Genomic DNA, 21377 nt, shown 5'->3' with positions numbered 1-21377 from the left:
CAACATGGATGAACCCTGAGGACATTCTGCTAAGTATAATAAGCCAGCCACAAAAAAGACAAATGCAATTATTCCTCTTGGATGAGGTATCTAGAGCAGTGTCAAATTCATAGACACAGAAGACAGAATGATGTTTGCCAGGGGGTGCAGGAGGGGGAAATGGGGAGTTATTGTTTGATGCACACAAAGCTTCAGTTTTACATGAGGAGAAGAGTTCTGGAGATTGGTTGTAAAATAGTGTAAAGTTACCTAACACTGCTGAACTATACACTTAAAATAGTTAAGATGGTAAATTTTATGTTATATGTATTTTTCCATAGGTAAAAAATTAAAAGTTACAATGATACAAAATGTAGTTTGTGAATATTTTTTCACCTGTAAACTCATATAATTTCTTTTTAAAATAAATGTTTTATTTTTTTAAAATTTATTATTATTATTATTATTATTATACTTTAAGTTCTAGGATACATGTGCATAACATGCAGGTTTGTTACATATGTATACTTGTGCCATGTTGGTGTGCTGCACCCATCAACTCATCAGCACCCATCAACTCGTCATTTACATCAGGTATAACTCCCAGTGCAATCCCTCCTCCCTCCCCGCTCCCCATGATAGGCCCTGGTGTGTGATGTTCCCCTTCCCGAGTTCAAGTGATCTCATTGTTCAGTTCCCACCTATGAGTGAGAACACGCGGTGTTTGGTTTTCTGTTTTTGCGGTAGTTTGCTGAGAATGATGGTTTCCAGCTGCATCCATGTCCCTACAAAGGACACAAACTCATCCTTTTTTATGGCTGCATAGTATTCCATGGTGTATATGTGCCACATTTTCTTAATCCAGTCTGTCACTGATGGACATTTGGGTTGATTCCAAGTCTTTGCTATTGTGAATAGTGCCGCAATAAACATACGTATGCATGTGTCTTTATAGCAGCATGATTTATAATCGTTTGGGTATATACCCAGTAATGGGATGGCTGGGTCATATGGTACTTCTAGTTCTAGATCCTTGAGGAATCGCCATACTGTTTTCCATAATGGTTGAACTAGTTTACAATCCCACCAACAGTGTAAAACACTGAAACTGGATCCTTTCCTTACTCTTTATGCGAAAATTAATTCAAGATGGATTAGAGACTTAAATGTTAGATCTAATACCATAAAAACCCTAGAAGAAAACCTAGGTAATACCATTCAGGACATAGGCATGGGCAAGGACTTCATGTCTAAAACACCAAAAGCAATGGCAACAAAAGCCAAAATTGACAAATGGGATCTAATTAAACTAAAGAGCTTCTGCACAGCAAAAGAAACTACCATCAGAGTGAACAGACAACCTACAGAATGGGAGAAAATTTTTGTAATCTACTCATCTGACAAAGGGCTAATATCCAGAACCTACAAAGAACTCAAACAAATTTACAAGAAAAAACAACCCCATCAAAAAGTGGGCAAAGGATATGAACAGACATTTCTCAAAAGAAGACATTCATACAGCCAACAGACACATGAAAAAATGTTTTTTTTTTTATTGGCAAAATTATATATATTTATGGTATAAAATGTGATGTTTTTCTGTGTGCATACTTTTTGGAATGGCTAAATCAAGCTATGTAACAGACCCCAAATCCTCACATACATATCTTTTTTTTCTGGTGAAAACACTTAAAAACTACTCTCTTAGAAACTTTCCCTTTGTCCAGCTGCAATTTTGTACCCTTTGACTAATATCTCCCCATTTTTTTCCAACCCCAGCCTCTGGTAACCTGCATTCTGTTCTCTATTTCCTTGAGTTTGACTTTTTCTGGTTCTACATATAAGTGAGATCATGCAGTAATTGTCTTTCTGTACCTGACTTCTTAGCGTAATGTCCTTCAGTTTCATCCGTGTTGTTACAGATGACAGGATTTCCTTCTTTTTTAAGGCTGGATAAGAGATATATATATATATCTTTCACATGTTCTTTATTTGTATCTTTATTTATTTTTACATTTAGGGACACTTAGGTTGATTCCATATTGTAGATATTGTGAATAATACTGCAGTGAACATGGGAGTATAGGTATCTACTCAACATGATTTATCCCATTTCCTTTAGATGTATACTGAGAAGTGGAATTGCTTGGTCATATGGTAGTTCTATTTTTATTTTTTTTTTTGAAGAATCTCCATACTGTTTTCCATAAAGCTGTACTAATTTACATTCTCACTAACATTGTGTAAGAGTTCCCTTTTCTCCACATTCTTGCCAGTACTTATATTTTTTCTTTTTGATAGTAGCCATTTTTTTGATAACAGGTGTGAGGTAATATTACCTGGTGGTTTAAATTTACTTTTCCTTGATGATTAGTGATGTTGAACATTTTTTTCATATACCCTGTTGACCATTCATATATCTTTTTTTGAGAAATATCAAGCCATTTGTCCATTTTTAAATGGGGTTATTTGTTTTCTTGTAGTTGAGTTGAGCTCCTTTTACATCTTGGATATTAAACTCTTATCAGATGTATGGTTTGCAAATATTTTCTCCCATTACATAGGTTGTATCTTCATTCCATCGATTGTTTCCTTTGCTCTGAAGAAACTATTTAACTTGATGCAGTCCCATTTGTCTATTTTTGCTTTTGTTACCCGTGCTTTTGGGGTCATATAAAAAAAATCTTTTCCAAGACCAATGTCGAGAAGTTTTCACCCTGTTTTCTTCAAGTAGTTTTACAGTTTCAGGTTTTACATTTAAGTTTTTAATTCATTTTGGGTCTATTTTTGTATATGGGGTAAGATAAGGACCTATTTTCATTCTTCTGCAGTCTGTCCAACACAATTTATTGAAGAGACATTCTTTTCCTAATTATGTGTTTTTGGACATTTGTCAAAGATCAGTTGACCATATATATGTGAATTTATTTCTGGGCTCTCTCTTCTGTTCCATTGGCTATGTCTGTTTTTTGTTTTTTGTTTTTTCCCATTTTTTAAATTGTACTTTAAGTTCTGGGGTACATGTTCAGAACGTGCAGGTTTGTCACATAGGTATACATGTGCCATGGTGGTTTGCTGCACCCATCAACCTGTCATCTACATTAGGTATTTCTCCCCCACCCCGTGATAGGCACTGGTGTGTGATGTTCCCCTCCCTGTGTCCATGTATTCTCATTGTTCAACTCCCACTTATGAGTGAGAACATGTGGTGTTTGGTTTTCTGTTCTTGGGCTAGTTTGCTGAGAATGATGGTTTCCAGCTTCATCCATGTCCCTGCAAAGGACATGATCTCATCCTTTTTTATGGCTGCGTAGTATTCCATGGTGTATATGTACCACATTTTCTTTATCCAGTGTATCACTGATGGGCATTTGGGTTGGTTCCAAGTCTTTGCCATTGTGAACAGTGCTGCAATAACATATGTGTGCATGTGTTTTAATAGTAGAACGATTTATAATTCTTTGGGTATATACCCAGTAATGGGATTGCTGGGTCAAATGGTATTTCTAGTTCTAGATTCTTGAGGAATCACCACACTGTCTTCTGTAATGGTTGAACTAGTTTACACTCCCACCAACAGTGTAAAAGTGTTCCTATTTCTCAGCATCGTCTCCAGCATCTGTTGTTTCCTGACTTTTTAATGATTGCCATTCTAACTGGCGTGAGATGGTATCTCATTGTGGTTTTAATTTGCGTTTCTCTAATAACCAGTGATGATGAGCATATATTTATAAGTTTGTTGGCTGCATAAATGTCTTGAGAAGTATCTGTTCCTATTCTTCACCCACTTTTTGATGGGGTTTTTTTTCCTTGTAAATTTGTTTAAATTCTTTGTAGATTCTGGATATTAGCCCTTTGTAAAATGGATAGACTGCAAAAATTTTCTCCCATTCTGTAGGTTACCTGTTCACCCTAATGATAGTTTCTTTTGCTGTGCAGAAGCTCTTTAGTTTAATTAGATCCCATTTGTCAATTTTGGCTTTTGTTGCCATTGCTTTTGGTGTTTTAGACATGAAGTCTTTGCCCATGCCTATGTCCTGAATGGTATTGCCTAGGTTGTCTTCTAGGGTTTTTATGGTTTTCAGTCTTACGTTTAAGTGTCTAATCCATCTTGGGTTAATTTTTGTATAAGGTGTAAGGAAGGGATCCAGTTTCAGCTTTCTGCATATGGCTAGCCAGTTTTCCCAACACCATTTATTAAATAGGAAATCTTTTCCCCACTGCTTGTTTTTGTCAGGTTTGTCAAAGATCAGATGGTTGTAGATGTGTGGTGTTATTTCTGAGGCCCCTGTTCTGTTCCATTGGTCTGTATCTCTGTTTTGGTACGTACGATGCTGTTTTGGTTACTATAGCCTTGTAGTATAGTTTGAAGTCAGGTAGCGTGATTTCTCCAGCCTTGTTCTTGTTGCTTAGGATTATCTTGACTATGAAGGCACTTTTTTGGTTCCATATGAAATTTAAAGTCTTTTTTTCTAATTCTGTGAAGAAAGTCAATAGTAGCTTGATGGGGATAGCATTGAATCTATAAATTACTTTGGGCAGTATGACCGTTTTCATGATACTGATTCTTCCTATCCAGGAGCATGGAATGTTTTTCGATTTGTTTGTTTCCTCTCTTATTTCCTTGAGCAGTGGTTTGTAGTTCTCCTTGAAGAGGTTCTTCACATCCCTTGTAAGTTGGATTCCTAGGTATTTTATTCTCCTTGTAGCAATTGTGAATGGGAGTTCACTCATGATTTGGCTCTCTGTCTGTTCTTGATGTATAGGAATGCTTGTGATTTTTGCACATTGATTTTGTATCTTGAGACTTTGCTGAAATTGCTTATCAGCTCAAGGAGATTTTGGGCTGAGACGATGGGGTTTTCTAAATAAACAATCATGTCATCTGCAAAGACAGACAATTTGACTTCCTCTTTTCCTAATTGAATACACTTTATTTCTTTCTCTTGCCTGATTGCCCTAGCCAGAACTTCCAATACTGTGTTGAATAGGAGTAGTGAGAGAGGTCATACTTGTCTCATGCCAGTTTTCAAAGGGAATACTTCCAGTTTTTGCCCATTCAGTATGAGATTGGCTGTGGGTTTGTCATAAATGGCTCTTATTATTTTGAGATACGTTCCATCAATACTTAATTTATTGAGAGTTTTTAGCATTAAAGGCTGTTGAATTTTGTCGAAAGTCTTTTCTGCATCTATTGACATAATCATGTGGTTTTTGTCATTGATTCTGTTTATGTGATGGAGTATGTATATTGATTTGTGTATATTGAACCAGCCTTGCATCCCAGGAATGAAGCTGAATTGATCGTGGTGGACAAGCTTTTTGATGTGCTTCTGGATTCAGTTTATCAGTATTTTATTGAGGATTTTTTCATCGATGTTCATCAGGCATATGGGCCTAAAATTTTCTTTTTTTTGTTGTGTCTCTGCCAGGTATCAGGAAGATGCTGGCCTCATAAAATGAGTTAGGGAGGATTCTCTCTTTTTCTATTGTTTGGAATAGTTTCAGAAGGAATGGTACCAGCTCCTCTTTGTACCTCTGGTAGAATTTGGCGGTGAATCTGTCTGGTCCTGGACATTTTTTGGTTGGTAGGCTATTAATTACTGCCTCCATTTCAGAACTTTTATTTGGTCTATTCAGGGATTTGACTTCTTCCTGGTTTAGTCTTGGGAGGGTGTATGTGTCCTGGAATTTATCCATTTCTTTTAGATTTTCTAATTTATTTCTGTAGAGGTGTTTATAGTATTCTCTGATGATAGTTTGTATTTCTGTGGGATCAGTGGTGATATCATTTTTTATCCTTTATCATTTTTTATTGCATCTGTTTGATTTTTCTGCCTTGTCTTCTTTATTAATCTGGCTAGCAGTCTATCAATTTTGTTGATCTCTTCAAAAAACCAGTTCTTGAATTCATTGATTTTTTGAAGAGTTTTTGTGTCTCTGTCTCCTTTAGTTCTGCTCTGGTCTAAGTTATTTCTTTTCTTCTGCCAGCTTTTGAATTTACTTGCTCTTGCTTCTCTTGTTCTTTTAGTTGTGATGTTAGAGTGTCAATTTTAGATCTTTCCTGCTTTCTCTTGTGGGCATTTAGTGCTATAAATTTCCCTCTACACACTGCTTTAAATGTGTCCCAGAGATTCTGGTATGTTGTGTCTTTATTCTCATTGGTTTCAAAGAACATCTTTATTCCTGCCTTCATTTCATTATTTATCCAGTAGTCATTCAGGAGTAGGTTGTTCAGTTTCCATATAGTTGTGTGGTTTTGAGTGAGTTTCTTAATCCTGAGTTCTAATTTGATTGCACTGTGGTCTGAGAGACTGTTTGTTATGATTTCTGTTCTCTTGCATTTGCTGAGGAGTATTTTACTTCCAATTATGTGGTCAATTGTAGAATAAGTGCGATGTGGTGTTGAGAAGAATGTATATTCTGTCAATTTGGGGTGGAGAGTTCTGTAGATGTCTATTAGGTCTGCTTGGTCTAGAGCTGAGTTCAAGTCCTGGATATCCTTGTTAATTTTCTGTCTCGTTGATTTGTCTAATATTGACAGTGGGATGTTAAAGTTTCCCACTATTATTGTGTGGGAGTCTAAGTCTCTTTGTAGGTCTTTAAGGACTTTCTTTATGAATCTGGGTGCTCTTGTATTAAGTGGATATATATTTAGGATAGTTATCTCTCCTTGTTGCATTGATCCCTTTATGATTATGTAATGCCCTTCTTTGTCTCTTTTGATCTCTGCTGGTTTAAAGTCTGTTTTATCAGAGACTAGGATTACAACCCCTGCTTTTTTTTCTTTCCATTTGCTTGATAAATCTTCCTCCATCCCTTTATTTTGAGCCTATGTGTGTCTTTGCACGTGAGATGGGTCTCCTGCACACCGATGGGTCTTGACTTTGTCCAATTTGCCAGTCTGTGTCTTTTAATTGGGGCATTTAGCTCATTTACATTTAAGATTAATATTGATATGTGTGAATTTCATCCTGCCATTATGATGCTAGCTGGTTATTATGCCCGTTAGTTGATGCAGTTTCTTCATAGCATCGATGGTCTTTACAGTTTGGTATGTTTTTGCAGTGGCTGGTACCGGTTGTTCCTTTCCATGTTTAGTGCTTCCTTTAGGAGCTCTTGTAAAGGCAGGCCTAGTGGTGACAAAATTTCTCAGCATCTGCTTGTCTGTAAAGGATTTTATTTCCCCTTCGCTTAGGAAGCTTAGTTTGGCTGGATATGAAATTCTGGGTTGAAAATTCTTTTCTTTAAGAATGTTGAATATCAGCCCCCACTCTCTTCTGGCTTGTAGATTTTCTGCCGAGAGATCTGCTGTTAGTCTGATGGGCTTCCCTTTGTGGGTAACCCGCCTTTTCTCTCTGGCTGTCCTTAACATTTTTTTTTTTATTTCAACTTTGGTGAATGTGACAATTATGTGTCTTGGGGTTGCTCTTCTTGAGGAATATCTTTGTGGTATTCTCTGTATCTCCTGAATTTGAATGTTGGCCTGCCTTGTTAGGTTGGGGTAGTTCTCCTGCATAATATCCTGAAGAGTGTTTTCCAACTTGGTTCCATTCTCCCTGTCACTTTCAGGTACACGAATCAAATGTAGATTTGGTCTTTTTACATAGTCCCATATTTCTTGGAGGTTTTGTTTGTTTCTTTTCACTTGTATTTTGTCTAATCTTGTCTTCTCACTTTATTTCATTGAATTGGTCTTCAGTCTCTGATATCCTTTCTTCTGCTTGATCAGTTTGGCTATTGATACTTGTGTGTGTTTCACAAAGTTCTCGTGCTGTGTTTTTCAGTTCCATCAGGTCATTTTTGTTCTTCTCTAAACTGGGTATTCTAGTGAGCAATTCCTGTAACTTTTTTTCAAGGTTCTTAGCTTCCTGGCATTGGGTTAGAACATGCTTCTTTAGCTCACAGGAGTTTGTTATTACCCATCTTTTGAAGCATACTTCTGTCGAGTCGTCAAACTGATTCTCCGTCCAGTTTTGTTCCCTTGCTGTCGAGGAGTTGTGATCCTTTGGAGGAGAAGAGGTGTTCTGGTTTTTGGAATTTTCAGCCTTTTTGCACTGGTTGCTCCCCATCTTCGTGGATTTATCTACCTTTGGTCTTTGATGTTGGTATCAACATCACTATTCCTTTCTGTTTGTTAGTGTTCCTTCTAATAGGCCCCTCTGCTGCAGGTCTGCTGGAGTTTGCTGGAGGTCCACTCCAAACCCTGTTTGCCTGGGTATCACCAGTGGAGACTGTAGAACAAAGATTGCTGCCTGTTCCTGCCTCTGGAAGCTTTATCCCAAAGGGGCACCAGCCAGATGCCAGCCAGAGCTCTCCTGTATGAGGTGTCTGTCGGCCCCTACTGGGAGGTATCTCTCAGTCTGGATACATGAATGGTCAGGGACCCACTTGAGAAGGCAGTCTGTCCATTATCAGATCTTGAACACTTTGCTGGGAGAATTGCTGCTCTGTTCGGAGCTGTCAGGCAGGGATGTTTAGGTCTGCTGAAGCTGCGCCCAAAGCCTCTCCTTCCCCTAGGTGCTGTGTCCCAGGGAGCTGTGGTGGGCTCCACCCAGTTCGAACTTCCTGGGGCTTTGTTTACACTGAAAGGTAAAACCACCTACTCTCAAGCCTGTAATCCCAGCACTTTGGGAGGCTGAGACAGGCGGATCACGAGGTCAGGAGATCGAGACCATCCTGGCTAACACGGTGAAACCCCGTCTCTACTAAAAAATACAAAAAAAACTAGCCAGACGAGGTGGTGGGTGCCTGTAGTCCCAGCTAGTCGGGAGGCTGAGACAGGAGAGTGGCATAAACCCGGGAGGCGGAGCTTGCAGTGAGCTGAGATCCGGCCACTGCACTCCAGCTTGGGCGACAGAGCGAGACTCCATCTCAAAAAAACAAAAAACAAAAAACAAAAAACCACCTACTCAAGCCTCAGCAATGGTGGATACCCCTCCCTTTACCAAACTCGAGTGTCCCAGGTTGACCTCAGACTGCTGTGCTAGCAGAGAGAATTTCAAGCCAATGGATCTTAGCTTGCTGGGCTCCATGAGGTTGGGACCTGCTCAGCCAGGCACCAAGAGAATATCCTGGTCTGCTGGTGGCAAAGACCATGGGAAAAGTGCATTGTCTGGGCCAGAATGCACCATTTCTCCCAGTAGAGTCTCTCACAGCTTCCCTTGGCTAGGGAAGGGAAATCCCCTGACCCCTTGCACTTCCCAGGTGAGGTGACATCCCACCCTGCTTTGGCTTATCCTCTGTGGGTTGCACCCACTGTCTAACCAGTCCCAGTGACATGTACTGGGTACCTCAGTTGGAAATGCAGGAATCATCTGCCTTCTGTGTCAATCTTGCTGGGAGCTGCAGACTGGAGCTGTTCCTATTTGGCCATCTTTTTGGCTATATCTGTTTTGATGCTAGGGTCATGCAGTTTTGATTACTATAGCTTTGTGTAGTAGATTTTGAGATAGTGTGATGCCTCCACCTTTGTTCTTTTTGCTCATGATTGCTTTGGCTACTCAGGATCTCTTGTGTTCCCATATGAATTTTAGGATCTATTTTTATTTCTGTGAAAAATGTCATTGAAATTTTCCTAGGGATTACATTGAAACTGTAGGTTATTTTGGGTAGCATGAACATTTTAACAATATTGTTTCAACTCATGAATATGGGATGTATTTTCAATTCTTTGTGTGTTCTTCAATTTATTTCAACAAGTCTTACAGTTTTCAGTGTAACAGATCTTTCACTTCTTTGATTAAGTGTATTCCCAAGTATTTTATTTCTTTTTATGCTATTATAAATGGGATTGTTTTCTTGATTTCTTTTTTAGATAGTTTGTTGTTAATTTATAGAAACACAACTGATTTTTGTATATTGGTTTTTGTATCCTGCCACTTTGTTGGATTCATTTGTTCTGCAAGTTTTTGGGGGCATCTTTAGAGTTTTCTATATAGGAGAGTATATCATCTGGAAACAAATATGATTTTACTTATTCTTTTTCTATTTTGATACATTTTATTTGTTTTCCTTGACTAATTGCCCTGGCATGGACTTCTAGTACTATGTTGAATAGAATTGGTGAGAGTGGGTATCCTTGTTTTTGATCTTACAGGAAAAGTTTTAAACTTTTCACTGTTGAGTATAATAATGTTAGCTATGGGGTTCTGATATATGGATTTTATTATATTAAGGTACATTCCTTTTATACCTATTTATTGATAGGTCTTATTATGAAAGGATGTTGAATTTTGTCGAATGCTTTTTCTACGTCTTATGAGATGATCATATGGTTTTATCTTTCATTCTGCTAATATGATGCACAACATTTATTGATTTGCTGATTCATCCTTGTACCCTAGGGATAAATTCCACTTGATCATAGTGAATGATCCCTTTAATCTACTGTTAAGTTTGTTTTGCTAGTATTGTGTTGAAGATTTTTACATCTATATTCATCAGGGATATTGGCCTGTAATTTTCTTTTCTTGGGATGTCCATGTCTGACTTTGATTCAGAATGATTGATGATGACTTGTAAAATAGTTTGGAAGTATTTATTCCTCTTCAAGATTTTGGAAGAGTTTGAGAAGGATTATATTAGTTCTTCTTTAAATATTTGGTAGAATTCAGCCATGAAGTCAGGAAGTCTTGGGCATTTCTTTGACAGGATTTTTAAAAATTATTTATTGACTCTTCTTGGTCATTATTGGTCTTTTCAGATTTTTTATTTCTTCAGTCTTGTTAGGTTGTTAACTCATTTTCTTCTAGGTTGTTTAGTTTGTTAGAATGTAATTTTTTTGTGGTATTTCTTATTATCTTTTTTTTTTTATTTCTATGGTATCAGTTGTAATGTCTCATTTTTCTTTACTGAGGTTATTTGGGCCTTCTCTCTCTTTTTTCTTAATCCAGCTAAAGATTTGCTGATTTTATCTTTTCAGAAAACTTTTAGTTTTGTTAACCTTTTCTATTGTTTTTCTAATCTCTATTATTTATTTCTGCTCTTTGTAATTTTCTTCATTCTATTAACTATTGGCTTAATTTGTTATTTTTCTAGTTCTTTGATGGATCACGTTAGGTTATTTATTTGAGATCTTTTTTTTTAAGAAGACATCTATTGCAATAAACTTGCCACTTAGAACTGCTTTTGCTGCATTTCATGAGTTTTAGTATGTTGTATTTCCATTTTTGTTTGTCTCGAGATACTTTCTGATTTCCCTTTGGATTTCTTTTTTGACTCATCATTTGTTTAGGAGTGTGTTAATTTCTACATATTTGTGAATTTTTCCAGTTTTTCTCCTGTCATTGATTTCTAGTTTCAAATTATTGTCATTGGAAAATATGCTTAATATGACTTCAGTCTTCTTAAGTATATTAAGACATGTTTTGTGGCCTAACACATGAGCTATCATGGGAAATATTTCATGTGCACTCAAGAAGAATGTATGTTCTGCTGCTGTTGAGTGGAATGTTTTGTATATGTCTATTAGGTCCATTTGGCCTAAAGTATTGTTCAAGTCCAATGTTTCCATATTCATTTGTTGTCTAGATGAACTGTCTATTGTAAATGGGGTATTACTGTACATGGGTTATTATTGTATTGCTGTCTGTCACTCGATTCAGATCTATTAGTAGCTGCTATATGTATTTAGGTAGTCTTATCTCGATGCATATTATTTAAAATTGTTATAACCTCTTGATGGATTGACCCCTTTATAATTATATAATGACCTTCTTTGTCTCATGAGACAGCTAAAAACTTGAAATCTCTCTTATCTTATATAAGTATAGCCACTCGTGCCTTCTTTTGGTTTTGGTTTGCATGGAGTAGCTTCTTCCATCCCTTCACTTTTAGCTTTTGTGTGTTCCAGGCTGGAGTGCAGTGGTGCGATCTCGGATCACTGCAACTTCTGCCTCCTGGGTTCAAGTGATTCTCCTGTGTCAGCCTCCCGAGTAGCTGGGACTACAGGTGTGCACCACCACACCGAGCTAATTTTTGTATTTTTAGTAGACACAGGGTTTCACCATGTTGGCCAGGATGGTCTCAATCTCTTGACCTTGTGATCCACCTACCACGGCCTCCCAAAGTGCTGGGATTACAGGCATGAGCTACCACACCTGGCCTGTGTGTTCTTAAAGTTTATGTGAGTCTTTTGTGGGCAGTATGTAGTTGGGTTCTTAAAAAAAAAAACCATTCAGCCACTTGACATGTTTCTGTTGGAGATTTAATCCATTTACACTTAAATATATATATTCAAAGTAATTATTTATATGTAAGGACTTACTATTACCATTTTTTTTTTTTGAGATGGATTGTCACTCTGTTGCCCATGCTGGAGTGCAGTGGTGCAATCTCGGCTCACTGCAGCCTCTGCCTCCTGGGTTCAAGCAATTCTCCTGCCTTAGCCTCCTGAGTAGCTGGAATTACAGGCACCTGCCACTACGCCTGGCTAATTTTTGTATTTTTAGTGGAGATACAGTTTCTCCATGTTGACCAGGCTGGTCTTGAACTCCTGACCTCAGGTGATACACCACCTCAGCCTCCCAAAGTGCTATGATTACAGGCATGAGCCACTGTGCCAGGCTCACTATTACCATTTTGAAGGACAATAATCATATGATCATTTCAATAGATGCAGAAACAGCATTTTGCAGCATTCAAAATCTTTTCATAGTAAAAACATACAACAAATTAGGTATACAAGGAATTTTCCCCATGTAAAAAGGCCATATTAGCCTACAGCTAACACTACACTCAGTGGTGAAAAGTTGAAGACTTTTTCTCTAATAACAGGAAAAAGACCAGGATGCCTACTCTTAACAGTTCTATTCAATGTCGTACCAGAAGTCCAATGTAGTAGCCAAGCAATTAGTCAAGAAAAAGAAATTAAAGGTATCCAAATCAGAATAGAAGAAGTAAAATCATGTGTTTCTAGATGACATGAGCTCATATATAGAAAACCCTAAAGATGCCTCCCCGACACCCATCAAATATAGAATGGTGCCACTCCCAAAACTCTTAGAACTAATAAATGAATTCAGTAAAGTTGCAGGTTACAAAATCAACATCCCCAAATCAGTTGTGTTTCTACACACTAACAATAACTGTGAAGAAGAAAACATTTAGAGTAGCATGAAAAGAAATGAACTGTTTAAGAATAAATTTAACCAAGAAAGTAAAAGATTTGCACGCAGAAAACTATAAAATATATAAGATATATTGAAGAAGACACAAAGAAATGGGACAATATCGTATGTTCACGGATTAGAAGAGTTAATACCATTATAATTAAGTCCATGTACCCAAAATGATCTACAGATTCTGTGTGAATCCTATGAAAATACCAATGACATTTTTCACAGACATAAAACAAATCCTAAAATTCATATGCAACTTCAAAAGGCCTTGAATAGCCAAAGCAAATTTTTGCAAGAGTAGTAAGGCTGGAAGCACATTACTTTCTTTTTTTTTTGGAGACGGAGTCTCACTCTGTAACCCAGGCTGCAGTGCAGTGGTGCGATCTCAGCTCACTGCAACCTCCTCCTCCCAGGTTCAAGCAATTCTCCTGCCTCAGCCTCCCAAGTAGCTGGGATTACAAATGCCTGCCATCATGCCTGGCTAACTTTTTTTGTATTTTTAGTAGAGACGGGGTTTTACCATGTTGGTCAGGCCTGTTTTGAACTCCTGACCTCAAGTGATCTTCCCACCTTGGCCTCCCAAAGTGCTAGGATTACAGGCGTGAGCCACTGTGCCTGGCATTTTTTTTTTTTTTTTTGAAATGGAGTCTCGCTCTGTCATCCTGGCTGGACTGCAGTGGTGTGGTCTCGGCTCACTGCAACCTCCGCCTCTCAGGTTTGAGTGATTCTCCTGCCTGAGCCTCCTGAGTAGCCTCAGATGATCTGCCTGCCTCAGCCTCCCAAAGTGTTGGGATTTCAGGCCCGAGCCACTGCGCCTGGCCCTTACTTTCTGATTTCAAATTATGTTTTAAAGCTGTAGTAATTAATGCAGTATGGTACTGGCATAAAATCAGACATATAGACCCATGAAACAGCTTAGCAAGTGCAGAAACACACCCAAGCGTATGGACAAGTGATCTTCAACAAAAGTGTCAGAAATAAGCAAAGGATAGTGTCTTCAACAAATGATACTGGGAAAAGTGGATGTCTATATGCAAAAGAATGATATTGGATTTTCATGCCATGCACAAAAATCAATTCAAAATGCATTAAAAACTTACCTGTATGACCTGAAACCATAAAACTCCTCGATGAAAACATAGGACATAAGCTCCATGACATTGGTCTGGGCAATGATTTTTTTGGATGTTACACCAAAAAACAGGCAAAAAAGCAAAAATAAACAACTGAGATTACATCAAACTTAAAAGTCTTGCCTAAAAAAGGAAATAAAAAAATGAAATGGAAAACTATAGAATGGGAGAAAATATTTCCAAACTATACATGTGATAATAATGGGTTAATATAAAAAAAATACAAGGGACTCATACAACAGAATAGAAGATAAAAAGCAATTAAAGGACTTGAATAGATATTTTTCCAAAGAAGACATACAAATATACAATGGGTATAGGAAAAGGTACTATATATCACCAATCATCAGAGAAATGTAAATCAAAATCACAATGAAATAATACATCATACCTGTTAGGTTGGCTGTTATTAAGAAAAAATGATATAACAGTTCTTGGCAAGGATGTGGAGAAAAAGGAACCCTTCAACACTACTGGTGGGAATGTAAATTGGTAGAGCCATTATGGAAAACAGTATGGAAGTGCATAAAAATTTAAAATAGAACTACCATATGACCCATAAATGCCACTTCTGGATATGTATCCAAAGGAATTTTAATGAATATGTCAGGGGGATATCTGCACTCCCATGTTCATTGCAGTAGCCAAAATATGGAAACAACTTAAGTATCCATAATGGATGAATGGATATAATGTACCTATGCATACAACAGAATATTATTCACTCTTAAGAAATTAGAAAATCTTTCCATTTGTGACAACATGGATGGACCTAGAAGGCATTATGTTAAGTGAAAGAATCCAGGCACAGAACGCAAAATAATTTAGGAGCTGAAAAGTTGTAGGCTAAAATGCACAAAGTTTCAGTTTTCCAAGATAAATAAGGTTTGTAGATCTATTATACAGCAGAATCCCCATAGTGAACAATACTGCATTGTATACTTAAAATTTTCTAAGAGGGTAGGTGTTTTGTTAATTTTTCTTTTCTTTTTTCTTTTTTTTTTAATTATTATTATACTTTAAGTTCTAGGATACATGTGCATAACGTGCAGGTTTGTTACATATGAATACTTGTGCCATGTTGGTGTGCTGCATCCATCAACTCGTCAGCACCCATCAACTCGTCATTTACATCAGGTATAACTCCCAATGCAATCCCTCCTCCCTCCCCCCTCGCCATGATAGGCCCTGGTGTATGATGTTCCCCTTCCCGAGTCCAAGTGATCTCATTGTTCAGTTCCCACCTATGAGTGAGAACATGCGGCGTTTGGTTTTCTGTTCTTGCGATAGTTTGCTGAGAATGATGGTTTCCAGCTGCATCCATGTCCCTACAAAGGACACAAACTCATCCTTTTTTATGGCTGCATAGTATTCCATGGTGTATATGTGCCACATTTTCTTAATCCAGTCTATCACTGATGGACATTTGGGTTGATTCCAAGTCTTTGCTATTGTGAATAGTGCCGCAATAAACATACGTGTGCATGTGTCTTTATAGCAGCATGATTTATACTCGTTTGGGTATATACCCAGTAATGGGATGGCTGGGTCATATGGTACTTCTAGTTCTAGATCCTTGAAGAATCGCCATGCTGTTTTCCATAATGGTTGAACTAGTTTACAATCCCACCAACAGTGTAAAAGTGTTCCTATTTCTCCACATCCTCTCCAGCACCTGTTGTTTTCTGACTTTTTAATGATTGCCATTCTAACTGGTGTGAGATGGTATCTCATTGTGGTTTTGATTTGCATTTCTCTGATGGCGAGTGATGATGAGCATTTTTTCATATGTCTGTTGGCTGTATGCATGTCTTCTTTTGAGAAATGTCTGTTCATATCCTTTGCCCACTTTTTGATGGGGTTGTTTGTTTTTTTCTTGTAAATTTGTTTGAGTTTTTGTAGGTTCTGGATATTAGCCCTTTGTCAGATGAGTAGATTGCAAAAATTTTCTCCCATTCTGTAGGTTGCCTGTTCACTCTGATGGTAGTTTCTTTTGCTGTGCAGAAGCTCTTTAGTTTAATTATCCCATTTATCAATTTTGGCTTTTGTTGCCGTTGCTTTTGGTGTTTTAAACATGAAGTCCTTGCCCATGCCTGTGTCCTGAATGGTATTACCTAGGTTTTCTTCTAGGGTTTTTATGGTTTTAGGTCTAACATTTAAGTCTCTAATCCATCTTGAATTAATTTTCACATAAGGAGTAAGGAGAGGATCCAGTTTCAGCTTTCTACTTGTGGCTAGCCAATTTTCCCAGCACCATTTATTAAATAGGGAATCCTTTCCCCATTTCTTGTTTTTCTCAGGTTTGTCAAAGATCAGATGGCTGTAGATGTGTGGTATTATTTCTGAGGACTCTGTTCTGTTCCATTGGTCTATATCTCTGTTTTGGTACCAGTACCATGCTGTTTTGGATACTGTAGCCTTGTAGTATAGTTTGAAGTCAGGTAGCGTGACGCCTCCAGCTTTGTTCTTTTGACTTAGGATTGTCTTGGCAATGCATGCTCTTTTTTGGTTCCATATGAACTTTAAAGCAGTTTTTTCCAATTCTGTGAAGAAACACATTGGTAGCTTGATGGGGATGGCATTGAATCTATAAATTACCTTGGGCAGTATGGCCATTTTCACAATATTGATTCTTCCTATCCATGAGCATGGTATGTTCTTCCATTTGTTTGTGTCCTCTTTTATTTCACTGAGCAGTGGTTTGTAGTTCTCCTTGAAGAGGTCCTTCACATCCCTTGTAAGTTGGATTCCTAGGCATTTTATTCTCTTTGAAGCAATTGTGAATGGAAGTTCATTCATGATTTGGCTCTCTGTCTGTCTGTTACTGGTGTATAAGAATGCTTGTGATTTTTGCACATTAATTTTGTATCCTGAGACTTTGCTGAAGTTTCTTATCAGCTTAAGGAGATTTTGGGCTGAGACAATGGGGTTTTCTAACTATACAATCATGTCATCTGCAAACAGGGACAATTTGACTTCTTCTTTTCCTATCTGAATACCCTTTATTTCTTTCTCTTGCCTGATTGCCCTAGCCAGAACTTCCAACACTATGTTGAATAGGAGTGGTGAGAGAGGGCATTGCTGTCTTCTGCCAGTTTTCAAGGGGAATGCTTCCAGGTTTTGCCCCTTCAGTATGATATTGGCTGTGGGTTTGTCATAAATAGCTCTTATTATTTTGAGATACATTCCATCAATACCGAATTTATTGAGAGTTTTTAGCCTGAAGGGCTGTTGAATTTTGTCAAAGGCCTTTTCTGCATCTATTGAGATAATCATGTGGTTTTTATCTTTGGTTCTGTTTATATGCTGGATTACGTTTATTGATTTATGTTTGTTGAACCAGCCTTGCATCCCAGGGATGAAGCCCTCTTGATCATGGTGGATAAGCTTTTTGATGTGCTGCTGGATCTGGTTTGCCAGTATTTTATTGAGGATTTTTACATCGATGTTCATCAGGGATATTGGTCTAAAATTCTCTTTCTTTGTTGTATCTCTGCCAGGCTTTGGTATCAGGATGCTGTTGGCCTCATAAAATGAGTTAGGGAGGATTCCCTTTTTCTATTGATTGGAATAGTTTCACAAGGAATGGTACCAGCTCCTCCTTGTACCTCTGGTAGATTTGAGCTGTGAATCCATTGGGTCCTGGACCTTTTTTGGTTGGTAGGCTATTAATTATTGCCTCAATTTCAGAGCCTGCTATTGGTCTATTCAGGGATTCAGCTTCTTCCTGGTTTAGTCTTGGGAGAGTGTAAGTGTCCAGGAAATTATCCATTTCTTCTAGGTTTTCTAGTTTATTTGCATAGAGGTGTTTATAGTATTCTCTGATGGTAGTTTGTATTTCTGTGGTGTCGGTGGTGATATCCCCTTTATCATTTTTTATTGCATCTATTTGATTCTTCTCTCTTTTCTTCTTTATTAGTCTTGCTAGCAGTCTATCAATTTTGTTGATCTTTTCAAAATACCAACTCCTGGATTCATTGATTTTTTGGAGGGTTTTTTGTGTCTCTATCTCCTTCAGTTCTGCTCTGATGTTAGTTATTTCTTGCCTTCTGCTGGCTTTTGAATGTGTTTGCTCTTGCTTCTCTAGTTCTTTTAATTGTGATGTTAGAGTGTCAATTTTAGATCTTTCCAGCTTTCTCTTGTGGGCATTTAGTGCTATAAATTTCCCTCTACACCCTGCTTTAAATGTGTCCCAGAGATTCTGGTATGTTGTATCTTTGTTCTCATTGGTTTCAAAGAACATCTTTATTTTTGCCTTCATTTCGCTATGTACCCAGTAGTCATTCAGGAGCAGGTTATTCAGTTTTCATGTAGTTGAGCGGTTTTGATTGAATTTCTTAGTCCTGAGTTCTAGTTTGATTGCACTGTGGTCTGAGAGACAGTTGGTTATAATTTCTGTCCTTTACATTTGCTGAGGAGTGCTTTACTTCCAATTATGTGGTCAATTTTGGAATAAGTGTGATGTGGTGCTGAGAAGAATGTATATTCTGTTGATTTGGGGTGGAGAGTTCTGTAGATGTCTATTAGGTCTGCTTGCTGCAGAGATGAGTTCAATTCCTGGATATCCTTGTTAACTTTCTGTCTCGTTGATCTGTCTAATGTTGACAGTGGGGTGTTGACGTCTCCCATTATTATTGTATGGAAGTCTGAGTCTCTTTGTAAGTCTCTAAGGACTTGCTTTATGTATCTGGGTGCTCTTGTATTGGGTGCATATATATTTAGGATAGTTAGCTCTTCCTGTTGAATTGATCCCTTTACCATTATGTAATGGCCTTCTTTATCTCTTTTGATCTTTGAGGGTTTAAAGACTGTTTTATCAGAGACTAGTATTGCAACCCCTGCTTTTTTTTGTTCTCCATTTGCTTGGTAGATCTTCCTCCATCCCTGTATTTGAGCCTATGTATGTCTCTGCATGTGAGATGGGTCTCCTGAATACAGCAAACTGATGGGTCTTGGCTCTTTATCCAGTTTGCCTGTCTGTGTCTTTTAATTGGAGCATTTAGTCCATTTACATTTAAGGTTAATATTGTTATGTGTGAACCTGATCCTGCCATTATGATATTAACTGGTTATTTTGCTAAAACCTATTGGAAGTAATGAGTGAATTCATCAAGGCTGCAATATATAAGATCAATAAACAAAAACAATTTGTATTTCTTTTCTTTTCTTTTTTTTTTTTTTTTTGAGGTGGAGTCTCGCTCTATCGCCCAGGCTGGAGTGCAGTGGTGCGATCTCAGCTCCCTGCAAGCTCCGCCTCCTGGGTTCAGGCCATTCTCCTGCCGCAGCCTGCCAAGTAGCTGGGACTACAGGCGCCCGCCGCCACGCCCGGCTAATTTTTTGCATTTTTAGTGGAGACGGGGTTTCACTGTGTTAGCCAGGATGGTCTCTATCTCCTGACCTCGTGATCTGCCTGCTTCGGCCTCCCAAAGTGCTGGGATTACAGGCGTGAGCCACTGTGCCCAGCCAACAATTTGTATTTCTATACACTAGCTGGATTGTATCCCCTCAAAAGATAAGTTGAAGTTCTCACCCCTTGCTACCTCAGGGTGACCCTATTTGGAAACAGGGTTATTGCCAATATTATTAGTTCAGATGAGGTCATACTGGAGTAGAATGGGCCCTTAATCCAACGTGACTGATGTCATAGGAATTGGAGAAGACAGGTAAACATGGAGGAAAGACTGCTAATGTAAAGATGGAGGCAGAGACTGGATTTATTCTGCCACAATCCAAAGAATACCAGGGACTAACAGTGGCTAGAATAGGCACGGTAGATTACTTCCCTAGATATTTCAGAGGGAGCATGGCTGTGCCAACACTTTAATTTTGAATTTCAAGTCACCAGGCTGTGAGAAAATAAATTCTTGTTGTCTTAAATCACCCATATGTGGTCCTTTATTACTAAAGCCATAGGAAATGAATACACTAACTATGAACATTTCAAAAGTGAAATAAAGAAAACATTCAATTTATAATAGCACCAAAGAGATCGTGACTGAATTTAAAAAAAGAAATGCAAGACTTGGGCACTGAAACTACAAAACATAATTGAAAGAACTTAAAGAACACCTACAGAAATGAATAGATATCTCATCTTCATAGACTGTTAAACTTAATATTTTTTATAAACAGGGTCTCTGTTACCCAGACTGGAGTGCAGTGATGCAATCACAGCTCACTTCAGCTGCTAACTCCTAGGCCCAAGGCATCTTCCTACCTCAGCCTTCTAAGCAGCTAGGACTACAGGCATGCACCACCATGCCTGGCAATTAAAAAAAATTTTTTTTTGTAGGGACAGGGTCTTGCTGTGTTGCCTAGGCTCGTCTTGAACTCCTGGCTTCAAGTGATCCTCCTGCCTTGGCCTCCCAAGGTTCTGTGATTACAGGCGTGAGCCACCACACCTGTCTTTAATAATCTTAAGGTAGCAATACTTCCCAAATTGTCCTTCAGATTCAATGTAATTACTTTCAAAATTCTAGCTGACGTTTTTTCAGAACTGACAAGCTGATTCTAAAACTCATGTGGAAGTTCAAGGAAGCTAGAATAGCCAAAGCAATCTTAAGAACAAAGTTAGAAGATTCACACTTAACTGATTTTAAAACTTAATACAAAGCTACAGTAACCAAGGCAAAATGTTACTGGCATAAGGCTAGACATATGGCTATATGGCTAGACATATAGAGCAATGGAATGGAATTGAAAGTCCACAAATAAACCCTTACATTTATGAACAAATGATTTTCAAGGTAAGATGATTCAATGGGGGAAAGAAAAGTCTTTAATTTATAATAAATGGTACTTGGGCAACTGGTTATCCACATGCAAAAGAATGAGACTGGATTACTTATTTTTGCCATTCACTAAAGTCAAAATTATCAAAGACCTAAATTTAAGAGGTAAAACTATAGGCATTTTAGAAGAAACATAGGAGTAAATCTTTGTGACATTGGGTTAGGCAGTGGTTTCTTAGATATGACATCAGAAGTACAATCAACAAAAGAAAAAAATAGATAAAATTTATCAAAATTAAAAACTTTTGTGCTGCAAATGATACTATCAAAAACATGAAAAAAACTGCTCATAGAATGTGAAAAATATTCACAAATCATATATCTGCTAAGGTACTTAGTAGAACATACAAAGA

At 37.8% G+C, this 21377-nt stretch overlaps 1 protein-coding gene across 12 annotated transcripts in view; it reads left to right on the top strand.

Annotated features, from left to right (window-relative positions):
- The window catches only part of LOC105479927 (coiled-coil domain containing 7), a 436030-nt gene that overhangs the window by 40018 nt on the left and 374635 nt on the right, over positions 1-21377 (top strand). The window lies entirely within an intron of this gene.

The sequence above is a fragment of the Macaca nemestrina genome, chromosome 9 (genome assembly GCF_043159975.1).
Source record: "Macaca nemestrina isolate mMacNem1 chromosome 9, mMacNem.hap1, whole genome shotgun sequence".
Lineage (NCBI taxonomy): Eukaryota > Metazoa > Chordata > Mammalia > Primates > Cercopithecidae > Macaca > Macaca nemestrina.
Note: the sequence above shows the minus strand (reverse complement) of the source record. Positions and strands in the feature narration are given on the sequence as shown.